This window comes from Prionailurus bengalensis, chromosome D3, assembly GCF_016509475.1.
Source record: "Prionailurus bengalensis isolate Pbe53 chromosome D3, Fcat_Pben_1.1_paternal_pri, whole genome shotgun sequence".
In the NCBI taxonomy this organism is placed as follows: Eukaryota; Metazoa; Chordata; class Mammalia; order Carnivora; family Felidae; genus Prionailurus; species Prionailurus bengalensis.
Window position 1 is genome coordinate 16,703,770 of NC_057356.1, and position 18,271 is coordinate 16,722,040.

The window sequence follows — 18,271 nt, forward strand, 5'->3', positions numbered from 1 at the left end:
TCTTCAAGGGGCCCTTCATGGGGCTTGACCCTGAGATCAAGATTGCACGCTGGACAGCCTGAGCCAGCCAGGCCCCCCAGCTTCAGGTGTTTTGAAAAATCCCTTCAACAGGTTGAAGAAGTCCTCTTTATTTTGACCCCGCTCACATTTGGTTTTGTTTTTATTTTTTAAATGTTTAGTTATTTAGAGAGACAGAGAGATAAATGATGAATGATAGTTATTGATATTACTATTGTTATTACAGAGAGAGAGCATGAGCGCAAGCACAGGAGAGGTAGAGAGAGAGGGAGAGGGAATCCCAAGCAGGTTCCATGCTGACAGAGCAGAGCCTGATGCAGGGCTTGATCTCATGAACCATGAGATCATGACCTGAGCGGAAGTCAAGAGTGGGACACTTAGCCGACTGAGCCACCCAGACACCCCAGTTTGTTTTTGTTTTTAAATCATGAATAGGTGTCAATTTTATCAAATGTTTTCTCACATCAATTGACATGACCATGAAGTGGACCCATATATGTCCTTTTAAAAAGAAAATTGGGGTAAGATTCATATAACATACAATTAACCATTTTTATTTTTTAAGTTCATTTATTTATTCTGAGCTGGGTGGCGGGGGGGGGGGCGAGAGAGAGAGAGAGAGAGAGAGAGAGAGAATCCTAAGCAGGCTCTGTGCTGTCAGCGCAGAGCCCGATGAGGGGCTCGATCTCACGAACCATGAGATCATGATCTGAGCCCTGAGCCAAAACCAAGAGTCGGACACTTAACGAACTGAGCCACCCAGGCGCCCCAGAATTAACCATTTTAAAAGTGAACAATTCAGTGGCATTGCACAGCCACCACCTCTATCCAGTTCCAAAAACACCTTTTATCACCCCAAAAGGAGACCTTGCACCCCATTAAGAAGTTACTTCCCATTCTCCCTCACAGCTCCTGGCAGCCATCAATTTGCATTCTTTCTCTATGGATTTACCTATTCTGGACACTTCATATAAATGGAGTTGTGCAGTATGTGACCTTACACATCTGGCTTCTTTCACTTAGCATAACGTTTTTGAGGTTGATTAACACTATAGCATGTGTTAAGTACTTTATTCCTTTTTATGGAGGAATAGTATTTCATTGTATGGACATAGCACAATTTCTTTACCCAGATATATATATTTTTTAAGTTCATTTATTTATTTTGATAGGGTGAGCATGGGAGGGGCAGAGAGAGAGAGAGAGAGAGAGAGAGAGAGAGAGAGAATCCCAAGCAGGCTCTGCACTGTCCGCTCAGAGCCCTAGGTGAGGTTTGAACCCATGAACTGTGAGATCATGACCTGAGTCAAAATCAAGAGCCGGATGCTTGATTGACTGAGCCACCCAGGCGCCCCTACCCAGATATATTCTTAACCACTATTTTTTTTTTTAATTTTTTTTTTCAACGTTTATTTATTTTTGGGACAGAGAAATACAGAGCATGAACGGGTGAGGGGCAGAGAGAGAGGGAGACACAGAATCGGAAACAGGCTCCAGGCTCTGAGTCATCAGCCCAGAGCCCGACGTGGGGCTCGAACTCACAGACCGCGAGATCGTGACCTGGCTGAAGTCGGACGCTTAACCGACTGCGCCACCCAGGCGCCCTCTTAACCACTATTTGATGCTGTCTTTCCATGTGCCAGGTGCTGTCTTTAGCTCTACAGATACAGCAGAGAACAAAGGAGAATTGGCCTTGCCCAAGTGGAGCTAAAGTCTCTTCTGGAACCTGGTATGTTCTCTGTCCATTTCTGATCACATTGGAGGCCCCATATGTTCCTGCTCATTCCTCTCCATAGCCCCAGTGTCTAGCCCACTGCTCTTAGCTGACCAGATAGGTTTTAATCTGGGAAGGCTTCATGGAGGAAGCGGCTTTTGAGCGGAGCCTTGAAGTTTGAGGAGATGAACAGTTTCCTTGAGCCGACAGTGATTAATAACAATAACTATCATTTATCAAGCACATAGTATGTGTCACACACACTCTAATGAACGCGTTAATTTCCCCAGGAGCAGGCAGCTAGTGAGGGGCAGAGGAGAGTTTGGCTTTGAACCAGGACTCACACCCCTAATGACTGCCTTGTACTGACTGCCTTTCCAAGCCTGGTTCCAGATTGGGGTTGGGGGTTTCTCTTCTCTCTATTCTATCTCCCCTTTCTTCTTCTGGGGACATCTGGATGGGACTAGAGAGTGGGCAAGCCTGGACTTGGGGCACCCCAAATCCTGGAAAGGACTCTTCAGATCTTACCCTTCCGGGTCCTTTGGACTTAGCCGAGCCCCGGGCCTCTGGGGGACCCTTCTGTCCTTTGCGGCACCCTTTCCTCCCCCAGCCTCCCCTCTTCTCCTTCCTTAGCCCCTCTAGCTCTTTGGGCTGTGCTGGAGTCTGTGGGGAAAGGAGCAGGATTTTGGCTAAATATAAACCAGGCTGTTCCAGTTTCCAAATAGAACAAAGGAGCAGGGTGTTAAGTTGATTTTTATAAATAAAGAGAGAGGGAGTGAGAGAATATTTTTTCGAGATGTTTAATAAAATCGCCTGTGAGAGGCAGGAAAATCACTGGGCTGCAGTGGGAGGGTTTGGAGGGGGAAGGGGTGAGGGAGGGTGGGGACTACTTTCTCCTTCCTGCTATGATGCTTGCCAGTGTCCTTGTCCTTTTCCTGGGACCAGGGAGAGCCGGTGGGGTCAAGGGGGTTGAGAGGCAGGGGAGGGACACAAGGGTCCCTGGGCGGTGGAGGAAGACAAGGAAGGCTCAGAATCATAACAGTTACTGCGTATCGAGCACCCACTGTATGCCAGGCCCTGTGTAGATGATGCATCATCTCACCAAATGCGCACAAGTGCACAAACTTGGGATGCTCGTCATTAGGCGCCCTGTGATCTAGCCCCTGCCTACCTCTCTGACCTCATCTCCTCGCCCTGTCCCCCTGGCTCACTTCACTCCCACCATGCCGGCTCCGACACAAAACCCACTCCCTTCCTGAGGCCCATATGCCTCCTCTCCCCTCTGCCTTGAGGTCTCCCAGCCAGCTCCTTCTCATTATTCAGAAGAATCACCATCACCTCTTCCCAGACCACCTTATCTGATGATAGAGAGAGAGCTCACCCTCGCCCCCACCTCAGTTATGAGTGCATTGCCTGGTTTCATTGTCTTCATTCACACATCACTTCTGAAATCGTTTGCTTATGTCTCTCCTCTACTCGGCCAGAACGAAAGCCCCCATGAAGACAGAGGTTCTCTCTCATCCACGGCTCCAGCACCAGGAGCCACAGCAGAGCCTGGTCCATGGTTGACGTTGCTGGGTATGCATTTGCTGAATGAATGGATAAGTGAATGAGGCTCAGAGAGGTAAAGTGACTTGCTTGAGCTCACACAGCAGGGAATGACAGAGCCAGAAGGGAGCCCAGATTTGTCTGACTCCCAAATGCATGCCCTTTCTACTACTTTACAAGGCTTTCAGCATGGAGGAAGAAGGGACTTACAGGGATGTCTCTGGAACCTGGGATTTGCTGGGGGGGGGGGGAGGGTGACCAGATACAATCCTGTAGGATCAAAGTGGGGGTGTCAATGAAGCCAAATCATCACTATCCCCTTCATCTTTTTTTTTTTTTAAGTTTATTTACTTATTTTGAAAGAGAGAGAGAGAGAGCAAAGGAGGGGCAGAGAGAGAGAGGGAGAGAGAGAATCCCAAGGAGGCTCTGCACTAACAGCCCTGCCGACACGGGGGCTCAATCTCACGAATCATGGGATCGTGACCTGAGCTGAAATCAAGAGCCACACGCTTAACTGACTGAGCCATCCAGGTGCCCCACTATCACCTTCCTCTTTAAACAATGTGGGTGACATATAAAAATTATTAAACAGACAGATCTTTGGCGAAGCTGTTAGTAGAGAGAGTTTCACTCAATATCACCCAGAGGAGAGCTAGTCTAAGCTTTGGGGGGTGGGGTGGCAGAGAGCTTCTCAGCTCAGGAAAGCGGAAGGGATGTCAGAGGAAGCAGAGATGTTTTGCACCCCCACCTGCCTGCTCCCCCCCCCCCCCAACAGTGGTATGCAGATATGGGGTGGGCTAGGAACACGTGGCCACCTGCACCCACCACACCCCCCGCCCCGGCCCTCACCAGGCTATGCCTTTCTGCTGACACCAGATTCCGCCTCACCTGGCATCGGCACCGTGCAGCTTGGACAGTCACACAGCTCTCTCTCTGAGTCTCAGTTCCTTCCTCCGTAAGATGGAGATGGTGCAATGTGCTCGGTTACGAGTATGAGGGATCCTGCAACATAAGTCAGGAACCGGACTTCAAACACATGGTAGATACGCCGCAGAATGACTGAAGCTGCCATTTTCTTACTTATCGTTACCTTTCTCTGGATTCCAATCTAGTTGAGCACAGGGACTATCATTCCATTCACTGAACAGCTACTGTATGCCAGCTTCTGGGCGAAGCGCTCTAGGTGGGGTATCTTGGTGAATCCCCATACTAAGTACTGTCATGATTAGCATCATCATACTACCATAATATCCTATTTTTATCATAATACTGTTATTACTATGAATGACGAAAATGGGGCACCCAAGGGGAAAGTGACTTGCCTAAGGTCACACAGTCAGAAAAGAGAGCGCTGGGCCTGAAATCCATGTGGGCTCCAGATCTTGGGTGTTTCAACATCATGCGATCCTGCCCCTCGGAACTAAGGAACCAGTGGGCTTCCTAGTGCTCCAGGAGGTACAACCTGGGGTAAGTGGGGAGTGACAGGGTCAGAGGGGATCCTGGTGAGAAGCAGAGGCCTGGCCTTGACGAAGAGGCCAGTGAGGGAGCCGGGGGTGGGGTGGTGGGGTTAGGGAGTGATGTTGCAGTTTGAGGGGCTGTGGCTCCAAGCTTCTGACTCACTCAGAGCAGCTCGATTCGCAGTGCAGGAGATGCTATTTATAACCTACAGGTTCTAGCAGCCTCTGGAGCATGGAGCCTTGCAGCTACCTGGGGCCCCTCTGCCCAGGCTGCAGGGCCAGGTGGGGAAGGCAAGTGGTGGGGGGAAGGCCACCAGCTGAGCCTCCTTTCTCTTTGCTCTGGACTCTCCAGTCAGCACAAAATGCACACGCAAGTGCCCCGTGGCTCACTCTGGGGCTGTCCGGCTTGTCACCAGCAGAGTGCCTGGCACCTAGGACATGGCTGAGTGAATGAATGAAGAGCAGCAGCTCTAGGCTTTTTTACTGGGTCAGATCGTGTCATTTCTCTGCCCCAAACTCTCCAGTGGTTTTTCATCCGGAGTAAAAGCTAAAGTCCTCCTAGTGGCCTACAAAGCTAAGACACCATCTGGATCCTGCTTCCTCTGACTTCCTACCCTCTCTCATGCTTACTTCACTCCAGAAGCCTCTTTGCTGCTCCTAGGAACACACTAGGTATGTTCCTGCCTTGGGGCCACCAATCCCTTTCCTCCTTTTGGGAGGCTCTTCCCCCAGAGACCAGCGTGTCTCCCTCCCTCACCTCCTTCAGGCCTTTTTTTTTTTTTTAATTTATTTTTTTAATGTTTATTTATTTTTGAGACAGAGAGAGACAGAGCATGAACGGGGGAGGGTCAGAGAGAGAGAGACACACAGAATCCGAAACAGGCTCCAGGCTCTGAGCTGTCAGCACAGAGCCCGATGCGGGGCTCGAATTCACAGACCGCGAGATCATGACCTGAGCCAAAGTCGGCCGCTTAACCGACTGAGCCACCCAGGCGCCCCTTCAGGTCTTTGCTTAAATGCCAACTTCTTGTGAGGCCTTCCCTAACCATTCTACTTAAAACTGAGCCCAGGGGCGCTTGGGTAGCTCAGTCGGTTGAGCATCTGACTTCAGCTCAGGTCATGATCTCACAGCCTGTGGGTTCGAGCCCCGCGTCGGGCTCTGTGCTGACGGCTCGGAGCCTGGAACCTGCTTCAGATTCTGTGTCTCCCTTTCTCTCTGCCCCTCCCCGACTCATGCTCTGTCTCTCTCCGTCTCTCAAAAATGAATAAACATTAAGAAAAAAAATTTAAAAAAAACTGAGCCCGTGCAATACATTCCTTGTTTCTCTGCTCATGTTTTTTCTCCATGACAGTTCCATTATCTAACATACTACATGTATGACTAGTTTATCCTTTCATCGTCTCTCTCCTTCTATCAGAATGTCCATTGCAGAGGGTAGGAATTGTTGTCTGTTTTGATCGCTGCCTCACACCTAGTGTCAGGAACAGTGCCTGGTGCATATATAGTGCTCAAAACGTTTTTGTTGACTGCATGAGTTCACTGAGATTTTCTTGGACTTGCTGGGTGAGCTTGGGCAGCTAACTTCACCTCTCTGGGCCTCGGTCTATTGGACTCAGTGGCCTCCCAGTTTGGACAGTCCTAGGGCTCTATCCCTTCAGCCTGGCTCCTGAGGATTCTTTTCAGAATACTTGCTAAAAGGAGAGCTGCCCAAGGCCTGGCTTGATATTTTTCTCCCAGACTCGACTTTTCCGTGCAAAGTGTTCAAGCCTGGGAGCGGTGTGTGCCAGCACTCTCGTATCTGTTAGGGGTTCTGAGCAGATGCCTTTGTGTGAATGAGCCTCAACATGTATTTGGGAACCTGGCTGAGATAGGACATTCCAGAAAAATGTCAGCACAGGTCCTAATCCTGTCTTCCTGCTTCTTTTTGGTTTCAATGGAGCAGAAGGTAGAAATTTCCAAGGGCATGGCAGACCCTTCTTGAGTCAACTGATAGAAACACCTGCTTCTCTGGAGATGCAAGGAAGAGGCTTGTTGACTGTGAATCCCTATACCTGTAACAGGCTGTTTCCACTTCCCCAGGACCAGCTGTGAGAAACCCACAGTAGAGCTTCCCACCTTCCAATGAGGGAAGCCCACAGAACTGCAAGCTTCAATGGGGATGCCAGGCCCATTTTTAGATCTCATCTGTTCTTAATGGGAGATGGGTCCAAACTCTCCCAGGTTTCTAGAATAATCTCTGGCAGGTCTTCCTCCCTCAGCTCCTCAGGTCTCGGCTCAAATGCCAACTGCTCATGAGGCCTTCCCTGACCATTCTACTTAAACCTGTGCCCATGCAATACATTCCTTATTCCCTTTCCCTGCTCAATTTTTTTTCATGACACTTGCCATTATGTAACCTCCTGTATATATTCTTGATGGGCTTTGGAATTTATTAGCATCTCCTATTATACACTATCTTTTCATGACATGATCTCTTCTGCTTTGGTACACCCCAGGCCTACCTAGTGCAGTACCTGGCATCTGGTAGGCATGACCAAATTTTTTTCTAGAAAAGTTAATTTTCAGGGCACCCAGGTGGCTCAGTCAGTTAAGCGCTGGACTCTTGACTTCGGCTCAGGTCACGATCCCCAGGTTTGTGAGTTAAAGCCCATGTCGGGCTCTGTGCTGACAGCTCGGAGTCTGCTTGGGAGTCTCTCTCTCTCTCTCTCTCTCTCTCTCTCTCTCTCTCTCTCCCCCCCTCTCTCTCTCCCTCTGCCCCTCCCTTGCTGTTGTGTGCACTCTCTCAACATAAATAAATAACCTTAAAAAAAGTTAATTTTCGTAAGTAATGGCCAGAGGGCAATACTGTCATCTTACAGATGACGCAACTGAGGCTCAGCGGTGACATGACTTGCCCAAAGTCACACAGCCAGGACATGAATCCCTGAGGTTCAACAGGGAAGGAGAGAGGGCATCCCTCCCTTTACTGTTGAAGGATGATCAAGGACATAAGAAGACTTGGTGTCTGGGAGACAGAAAATGGAGTTCAAATCCGAGGATCGTCATGAGACAAGTCCCTGGTTTTTGCCACACGAGCTTCAGTTTCTCCGTCTGTAAAACGGACATAGCAATCCCTACACTACACCAAGGCATTGGGAGTATTCAATGAGATATTTTAGCCCAGTGCCTGCTACTGGGCTATGCTCAATGCAACCCAACCCCACCTTGGCCTCCCAAGTGACCTCGCAAACCCCACTCCTAATTCTGCCAGCCCTCAAGCGGGCCAGGTTGAAATGCCCCAACATCTGGGCTAGGGAAGAGAGATCCCGTGAGGAACACTTCTCCGGCGCATGCGCAGCTTCTGCATCACGTGGCTGATACAAGTGGGCAGTTGTGAGGCGGGAGGAAGGTCATGACCCTGTTGGGGTAAGTGGGGCTGTTTTGTTCTCACCTCAGCTAGAGGGTCCTGGAGCGACTGTAGGTCCGCTTGATGGGGAGAGAGAAAGCTAAGACCTTCTTGAACCTCAAAGGAGGTTCTTTTGGCCTTTCCGTTTTTGAGGGAGGCTTTGGCAGGCCCCTGGGGCGAAGGCAACCCCCTCCTAGGGAAATGGTAGATCTGGCCCCCATGAGGCTGGGCAGCCCCGCTGGGCAACCCTTCCCCATTCGTTGCGACGGGGCACAAATGAGCGTTCAGCCCTTCTCTGGTGTTCGGCACTAGGGATGCAGTGACATAGGCCCAGCTGGGGGGACAAAATTCCCTGGGAAGTGTAAACGGAGCAGAAACCAGAGGGATGAGTATGAGTTAGCCTGGAAAAGAAGGGAGAAGAAGAGGTTGCAGACAGATGTGGGAACAGAGGTCAAAGGCCTTCAAGTGGGAAGAAGCCTGGCTGGTGGAGAGAACTGAGGCGGGAGCAGTGACAGTGTAAAGAATTTTGGACTTGATCCTAAGCAGTGGGAAGCCAGCGAAGCTGAGGAGTAATATGATCTTTAGAGTCCTGCATTGAATGTTTTTGCTTTGATTTCTTGTTAAAAAAAAAAATGGATTTTGAATTCATACCTGCCATTCTAATTTTTTTTTTTTTAGAAGTAGCAAATAAGGGAACAATGGAATACGTATATACCTCCAGGATTAAATATGCTAACAGATGCAAACTGCCTGGCATTCTATATGTGGTCTATAAATGGTACTTCCCTTATCTTTCCTCTAAATTCTATTCCACAATTTTTCCTATTCCAGGAGCACGGAAGGAGACCAATCTTCCCTACAGACCAAAGATAAATTTCTTTTGAAGTACTCTGGATGGACAAAAAATCAGTTCAAAAGATCAAAGGGTGATTATTTTACCAAATTATTATTTGAAGAATACGCTCACCATGATCATACAACTATTTTTTGATTTATGGAAACACAATTGGTATTCAACTTTTTAGGAGTATGTTTAGCGTGTAAAACAAGAACAAATTGCACGAAGTGAGAGCCCACGTCTGTGTTGTTTCTCACTAAGATCAGCACCTTTCTGGCCACCTAGTAGGCTTTTGAACATCTGTGTGATTGATTTCAATACTGGAATATGTTTTCTGTTAAATCTCAAGGGCATCAGTTCTGCAGTTCTCCCTTTATAGTTGTTAACATGAATTTTGATGACACGAAAAAGCTTGTTCTCCGAATTATATTTAGCTCATACAAACTCTACTGCACAATTATGTTGTAAAGAGGAATTAGGTTTTATCTTTAAGTTGTTATTATAGCCTTGTGAGAAGGTGAACATTGAGAATAAGTACAAAGTAGTAGCATATCGTATTATTAATTTTGCTACTTTTTAAAAACACTGCGGTGCAGGGCCTAGAACAGGCTGACACATGTGGTACGTGTATCAGTCAGGGTCTGCATAAGAAACAGATGGCACACTCAAAATAGATAATTAGGGGAGGATTTAATAGAGACACTATATGCAAGGGTTGGTAAGGTGTAGGGAAACCATAAGAATAGTGCAGGATCCAAGAGGCTCGTAATAGCTGGGGTCTTTGTCATTTTTTTAAAAATTTGTTTACTTATTTTGACAGAGACAGAGATGGCACGCGTGGGGGAGGGCAGAGAGAGAGGGAGACAGAGAATCCCAAGCGGGCTCCGCACCGACACAGGGCTCAAACCCACGAGACCAAACCAAGAGATCATGACCTGAAGCCAATACCAAGAGTCGGACGCTTAACCCACTGAGCCACCCAGGTGCCCCAGTCTTTATCATCTCTAGATCTGGAAGTTCAAAGGAGGGAGAAATGACAGAACCCAGGAAGAGAGGGCCACCTTGACAAGGAGCGGTGGTGAGCTATTATCAATAGAACAACCAACCCGTGGTGATCTGGCAGGGAGGGAACTGGGGGAATAAATACTTTGACCTCACCCTCCTTCTGCCCTCCACGCCTCTGCTGCTGCCTCCCATTGGCTGGAAGCTAAGAGGACTAAGGAGTGAGTTGATGTAGGATGGGTAGAAAAGTGGACCCGAAGGGGCAATTGGAAAATACCTGTTATAGAAGACTTCATTTCCTTGTTGAGTGAAGACTTGACGTTTAAATCTTTTAGTAAGACGTTTAAATATTTTAGTAAGAAAATGAGGGGCGCCTAGGTGGCTCGGTCGGTTGAGCGTCCGACTTCAGCTCAGGTCACGATCTCGCGGTCCGTGAGTTCGAGCCCCACGTTGGGGTCTGTGCTGATAGCTCAGAGCCTGGAGCCTGTTTCAGATTCTGTGTCTCCCTCTCTCTCTGCCCCTCCCCTGTTCATGCTCTGTCTCTCTCTGTCTCAAAAATAAATAAAACGTTAAAAAAAATTAAAAAAAAAAAAAGAAAATGAAACCTCTGGGAATGGCACCTATGGCAGTAAGTTCAGGGTCATTCATTCATTCATTCATTCTTCTACTGACCATACTATAAAAAAGTATTGTGCTGGGCATTTTGAGAGAAGCCCAGCCATGACAAAAGAATCCTAGACATGCAATGAATTTTCCTTCTCGATGCATGTATTTAAAAGAAATTATTATCAAAGTATAGTTGATATGCAATGTTATATTAGTTTTAGGTGCAACCGCATAGTGATTCAACAATTCTATACATTACTCAGTGCTCTCCAAGATGAGTGGAGTTTTACCATCTGTCACCATACAATGTTACTGACGCGTGTATTTTTAAGAACACATCCCCACTCTATCAAAGCACCTGTCTAGAGCTCTGAATAGTAAACACGACCCCACCGGTCTCAAAATTAGGTACTGCTCCCCCAGAAGCAAGTGAGTTCAGTTCAGGCAAAGCTCAAAGGTTCTGAATCTTGTGGCTGGCCACTGGCAACAGTTAAATTCCTTGCCATGTTGGTACCTAGGAGGTAGCCGAATAGTCATTTTTCAGGCAAGCAGAGTGGGATTTATCAGTGCAACTCTGGAAATTAGACTTGCTCTTATGAATGGAGTCAATTGTGGTCTCACATGGTCTGAATCTGTGAAATCGTGTCCCTCTTTAATGAGGTCCTCTCAGAGGAGGAGGGAACGGGTCTCCTTTAGTGACATGACTCTGACAAGCAAATCAATTCGTTCCATTTGTTTCCTCTTTGAAAACAGCAATCCTCAAGCGTTACATAATCTAATCTTCATGCCTCGCTGGTTTGTTCTGTCCTCCTGAGGAATTGGCAGATGGTGCCAATGCGGAGACCCGCGCACACGCCTCGCAAGCCTCATGGTAACGGGAGAGATGCTCACAGTGTCTGTCTCTTTGCTGTGGGGTCCCTTGCTGGCATTTGTTTCCCTGGATCGGTTTGCTCTTTAGCATTCCTCAGGCACCACTGGCTTCTTGCCTCGGGCTCTCATTCCAAGATTAATTGGAAATGCTGAAAGCAGATAAAAAGAGAACAGAAAGTGAAGTTGAAAGGGCAGAGAATTTGCCAGATCTTTTCTAAAAGCCCTTCTCCATTAAAGGCTGAGCGTCTTTGGGGTTTTAGCTCCAGACCTTCCTCATCCAGCCTGGTCCCGGTATACATCTTTGTTGCTGGGTTACACATAGAGCCCGGGGACAGGACGGGGCTGTGTCAGTTCTGGGGGAGCAGAGCTCTGCTTCATAAGGTGTCTCAATTTCTCTCTCTCCCAGTGACTCATTTACCAGCAGGAATGATTGTTCTCCAGAGAGGGCAGTTGCCTAGAACCCACCTTTAGGTCAGTGATGTCAGCCTCGCTAAAGGAAAATTATCTCAGAACTCTGTAAGGCGAGGGGCCTCCCGTCAAGGTCCTGCCGGCCAGAACCGCAATGTTTAGATGTCCGGGCAAAGATGTTGCCTGTACATCTCATCTGCAAACTGGGAAACGGCAGCTTCCGAGAAGGCAGGCGGCTTCTCAGACATCCTGCGGTAGGGATGGTTCTGCTGATGCTCAGGACCAGAAATCAGCTGATGGGTGCTGGTGGTGCCTTTCAATTGTTAAAATACCGAAATACTTCCACATGAGTTGGTAAATAGTTCCATCTGTGAGCTCCCAGTGCCTCCCATCCCTCTGCTCATACTTATGTCTGTTGAGAGGGTCTTACTTCAGGTAATTTTATGAGTAGCCCGGCCATTCCCCGCAGCAAGGTGAGCTTTCTTTGCTGAACCCACATTGTTTCCAACCTTGCGGTCCGGGGAGGTCTGCTCGGTGTGGGACCGGGAACAATTCCAAGTGCCACAGATGTAACCGCCCTGCTCACAGACTGCACTGTTGGCCGACTCTGATTTTGGATGAAACCTCCAGGCAATTAAAACATAGAACCCTCCTGCCTGTGGCAAAAACATGCCGGGTCCTTAAAGGTCACACGTACTTTTGTGCTGGCTGGTCACTCAGGACCCAGGTTCTATATACGAACAACAGAAATGATCTGTCTGAAAGGGAAAACCAAACCATGCAGAATCATCTTTCAATTCCATTCCACCCCCTCCGCTGAGTCCAAGCACAGGAGACTCATCTCTATAAAAACAGCAATGCTTTGCTTCTTTTGATTTGTTACTCCTTCACTAAGTATTAGGTGAACACCTGTAATGTGGCAGGCAGTTCCTGTGCTAAGTGCTGGATATCCCGGAGTGACGAAATCAGGCCTGTCTCTGCTTTCATGGAACATACAGTCTAGTGGGAGAGACAGATAATAAAGGAGGCCATGTGGCTGGAGTGTTGTTAGGTCACCCGAACACGGGTTGCATTTCAGCTAATGGAAACTGCATGGATGTAATGGTAACTTCCAGTGTGTTGTATACTGATGGTATATATCTCCACCAATGGAGTATAGGGGTGTGTGGTATTGTATTAAAGGAGTAAGGCATTGAGGGTGGGAGTGCGGAGTGATCACTCCTGCATCCAATCAAGATCTCAGAGAGGCTAAGAACTGCTCTGGATTAAGGAAGGAAAGTGAGGGGCGCCTGGGTGGCTCAGTCGGTTGAGCGTCCGACTTCAGCTCAGGTCATGATCCAACGGTCTGTGGGTTCGAGCCCCGCGTCAGGCTCTGTGCTGACAGCTCAGAGGCTGGAGCCTGTTTCACATTCTGTGTCTCCCTCCCCAACTCGCGCTTGCTCACTCTCTCTCTCTCTCTCTCTCTCTCTCTCAAACATTAAAAAAAAAAAGAAGGAAAGCGAGGAGCATTCTGAATGAGACTGATGGTGATGATATGTTCTAACATTTGGAGATCCGATATGCTGTTCTTAGAAGAAGATGGTAACCAGTTGTGGAATGAATTAAGTCACAGCACAGGGAATACAGTACAATGGTACTGTAATGACATTGTCTGGTGACAGATGGCAGCTACACGGGTGATGAGCCCTGCATAACGTATAGAGTTGTCAAATCCCTACGTCGTACACCTGAAACTACTGTAACATAGGGTGTAACTGTACTTCAATAATAATAACAAAAAAGATGGTAACTCCTCACCAGTCATCCATAGGGGACCGAATTTCCCTGCTCTATACTTTCTCTCTCTTTTGCCCTTGAAACCAGGAAACAAATACAGAACTTGCTAGTAGGATGAGTGGTACCAACTGCCCCCACAAAACCGTGGCGAGCAAATGGCCTACATAGGAATCAGCTCGTGACAACCTTGGCCTCACGTCAGAGGCTCTTACTGACTGAGTTTAGCTGCTATTATTTTGAAAAATCATAACTCACATCCCTAAGACAGACCAGTATTTGGTTCTATTTGTCAGTATTATTTTTGCTCTGCCTGTCTTGCTTGTCTGATTTATCTTTTTATTGAGTTATAATGTGTACACGGAGCAGTCTTCCATGCACAGTGCGGTTTTGGCACATGCATATATGCCTGTAACCCACATCTCTTTTCATTTTATTTTAAAAATCTTGGAATCCTCTTAAGTGATGAACATTTGGGTCCAAAGGCAGATTTCCAGAAAGGAATCCCCTATTCAGTCCACTGACTGCCCCTTCCCCACCAAAAAAAAAAAAAAAAAAAAAAAAAAAACCCAAAAACCAAAATCTCATCCAATCCTTTCCTGAGTTCTCCAATCACCACAGAGGACTTAAAGCCATAAGAACATTTTGTAATCCCAGCTTTCTGAAACCTAACAGAGAGATTTTGTCATCTGAAAACAAGGGAGAGATTAAGTGCGGAATCTGATTCTGAAAACAGCAGAAAGGAGTGAGCTAGACGGGAAACGTCATGGAGAATTAATTTAAGCACCACTGTGCAAAGGCTCCACAGCCTTTTTCTAGACTCTAAATATGACACACCGTCCTGGTCAGGAAAGTACAGTTTTTTTAGAGGAGTTTGCTACAGGGACATGACGTTATCAGAGTGACAGGTGTTAAATGAGAGACCCAGGTACATTTTTAAGAATTTTGCCCTGGGGCGCCTGGGTGGCTCAGTCGGTTAAGCAACCGACTTGAGCTCAGGTCATGATCTCACAGTTTGTGAATTCGAGCCCCACATTGGGCTCTGTGCTGACAGCTCAGAGCCTAGAGACTGCTTCAGATTCTGTGTCTCCCTCTCTCTCTGCCCCTCCCTCCTCGTGCTCTCTCAGAAATAAATAAACGTTAAAAAACTAAAAAAAGAAAAGAATTTTGCCTTTCACCCTGCCTGACTCCTTCTGAATGGATTCTCTTAGAAATTAAGACATACAGACAGCTACACACACACTTTTCTCTCTAGACTGGTGCCGTGGTCTCGAACGTATTATCCCTATTTAACTGCCCTCATATGCTAGGATGTTTTTCCAGTGCTCCAAAACAGCTATCCTTTTGCAGAACTTTGGCCAAGGGTTATAGAGTCAAATGATATTACAACATATAATTATTTAATAATTACAATCTGTAAAACACTTAAGGGCAAGTGAGAAATTTTATGTGGAAATGCTCTTAAAGCTATAAAGGGTATATATGTATATATATAATCCATATGGATTATTTAAAAATTATTTCTACATGGCAGGATCCTTTGCAGTAACTATATTCCCATTATATCTCACAATCAGAAAGGCAAGCCATTCTCATTTTCCACATGCAGAACTTTCCCTGTCTTTATGATGGTACTTCTGAAATATTTCCTGAATCTGTCCCAGCCTCTACATTTAGTCCTCTTTTATTTTTATGTTTATTTGAGAGAGAGACAGAGTGTGAGCAGGGAATGGCAGAGAGAGAGAGAGAGAGACAGACAGACAGACAGACAGAACCCAAAGCAGGCTCCAGGCTCTGAGCTGTCAGTACACAGCCCGATGTGGGGCTCGAACCCACAAACTGTGAGATCATGACCTGAGCTGAAGTTGGATGCTCAACCGACTGAGCCACCCAGGCGCCCCGCTACATTTAGTTCTTATTACCTCCCCACCAGACCTAAAATCCATAAAGAAAGGCAGGATGGTCATTTGTTTACTGCTCACTTCCTGATGCATAGTGTACATGGTGGGCACTTGCTCATTTTTGTGAAACGAATGAACCGCATTTCCTAATGTCCTTCCAGTCTACTCCATAATGCATCAGAACACAGTTCTGCCTGTGTCTGGTACCTACTTGTAAAACCTTCCAGGCCTCTCTACTGTTGATAGAATAAAGGACTTGCTCCTGAATGATGTCACATTCAAATTCCTTCCCAGTCTTGTTCCAACCACTTTTCTGGGCTATCTTCCTCGTCCCCCACCCTCCCCCCCACCCGCCAAATGATTCCAAAACACACCGTGCAGCCTCATGCTCCCAAGGCTTCACGTAAGCTGTTCCCCCTGCCTGGAATGACCTTCCTTTTACAGCTGGTGGAATTTCACTTCTCCAAACACGGCTCAAATGTCACCTTCTCCAACGCCTTCCCCAACCCCCCTGAAGGTGCTGCTTAACCCAGCCTGTCTTTCCCTTATTGCCTGTTTCCCATTACGTTATAGTGGCTTTCATTCTCTCTTGATTTTCCTGTGAATTCCTTGAGAGCAGGGACTGAATCTTACCGTCATTCTTTAAATATCTCCCAAATCTGACCGCTGCTCACCCCTTGCCCCCAATCACTCTAGCTAAACCGCCACCTTCTCCCACCTGTTCCGCGTGACGGCACCTGACTGGATCCATGTTGCCAGACTGCCGTCCAACAGGGGACCTGCCACGAAGCAGCCAATGATCCTTTATAACAATGTAAACAACCACATGCCACTCCTCTACCACAAGCCTGCAGGCCTGCTGGCTTCCCTTCACACTTAGAAAAAACCCAGAGTCCTTGGCTGTCTGGCCCTTTCTCTCTAATTTCACCTGTACCACCCTCCCCCTTGTTCACTCCAGCTCCATTTGCCTCTTTGCTTCTTCTCGAACATGCCAAGCTGTTCTCTCCCTGGGACTTTTGAATCATCTCCCCTCTGCCAGGAAAGCTCTTCCCCTGGGTATATACGTGGCTTGCTCCCTTACTTCCTTGTGGTCCCTGCTCAAATGTCCCCACCTCAGAGAGGTCCCCCGTAATCACTGTCCGAGAGAACCTCCTCCATTAAGCCCTCCTCTCCTACCTGCTTTATTTCTTTTCACAGCACTAAATGCCACCAGTGTGTCACCATCAACTTTCCATGCATTTCTATGGTTCACTTGTCACTGAGGATAGAGACTGTTTTGTTTAGCACCGTGTCTCTGATACCTAGAACAGTGCCCGACAAATAACAGGCACTCAAGTGTTTGTTGACTACGTGGATGAATCTTGGTATATCAGGTGCCTAGCACAGTGCCCGGTTCTAGAAATCTTTAAGTGAACGAACAAATCAGCAAATTTTACAAATGAAATGGAACCTTGGCATATATCCAGGATTCCCCAGGATCTGAGTGCAAGTGTTTTATCCACTGGCTCCATGAACATAATCTTGATTGCTTTTATTTACTCTAATATCATAGGTGATGCAACCAGGTCCCTCACTTTTCCAGAAATCGGTTGTGGACAGAGGTGTTGGCCAGCAAATTTGGGAATTTCGGAAAGATGACCAAGAGCGGCACAGCAGGGATTCCGAATACCCTTCGTTGCCTCTCATCAGCAACTAAGGGACCCTGATAAGGTATTTTATCTCCTGTGATTTATGCACAGTGTGCACTTGCTGTTAATCCTGCTGAACACCGATTATTCCGAGGGCTGGAACAGGTGAGACATTGATTGGTCCCAAACTGTGAGAGGGTGGGCCCTTTATGCCCTTCATATCTGAGTGGATGATGCAATAAGGCTCCTGGGCTACTGGACCCCAGCTCGCCTCAGTATTTGTGCTTTAGGAGCCCGAGTGGCTTTGATATGCCAATTCAGTCCCTCGTAGGTGAGCTGGGGAACAATTTGCCACACTTTCCTTGTTCACTTTGGCCTCTGGCTGTTGCTTTTTCCTGCCCATTCTGTTTGGTTTTTTCTTAATTCCTTGCATATGGGTATGTCAAAGAAGCAGGCAGTGCAGAGTAGGGTCAACCCTTGGCATGAGTGAAGTGTAACATATTCGTAGTCTGTCCATCTATCCTTCTCTTGAGGCTGAGCAGTGATCAGATGTGCCCAATTCTCATGCATGGATGGCATCAGGGCCAGAGACCAGAACAGGGAGATCCTGGGAGGTTCCCATCCCACCCCTTCCCTTCAAATCTCAAGTAACCCATTACTAAACAAGAGTGGGAGATGGGGCTTCATAAGGTGTAGAGGGAAGGGAACTAGGTTAACTGCACGTGGGCCATATTCTAAGCCCTCGGCCAGGCCTTTTATGTGCATGGCATCATTGGATGTTACCGAGGAGTTGGTTATGATCATTTACCTGCATTTTAGAGAAGAGAGAGAGGGGAAAAAAAACCAAAAAACAAGGTCCAAGAGGTTGATGACACTTGTCCAAGTTACCCAGATGGTAAGTGGCAGAGCTGGGATCTGAGATTCAAACCAGGCCTTTGTGACTCCCTGGCTGCCCACCAAGAGCAGGAATTTCTCTAACATCTGGAAAGACACGAAGGCAAGGGGGAGGGGGGCAACAGCTGGAGGGGTAGCAAATGGCTCCTACCTGAGATTTCATCATCACCAGGCCCTGCAAAGTCCAGGTTACACTGATGCCACCTGGCTTCTCTTCTGCTTTGACAA

General features: G+C 47.4%; 1 long non-coding RNA gene across 1 annotated transcript; it reads left to right on the forward strand.

Annotated features, from left to right (window-relative positions):
- The first annotated feature begins 1,630 nt into the window (after nt 1-1,630).
- Nucleotides 1,631-9,371, forward strand: LOC122470316. Its single transcript, XR_006293888.1, has 2 exons — nt 1,631-1,747; nt 8,955-9,371. It is a non-coding gene; the product is annotated as an uncharacterized LOC122470316 (long non-coding RNA).
- The last annotated feature ends 8,900 nt before the right edge of the window (nt 9,372-18,271 follow it).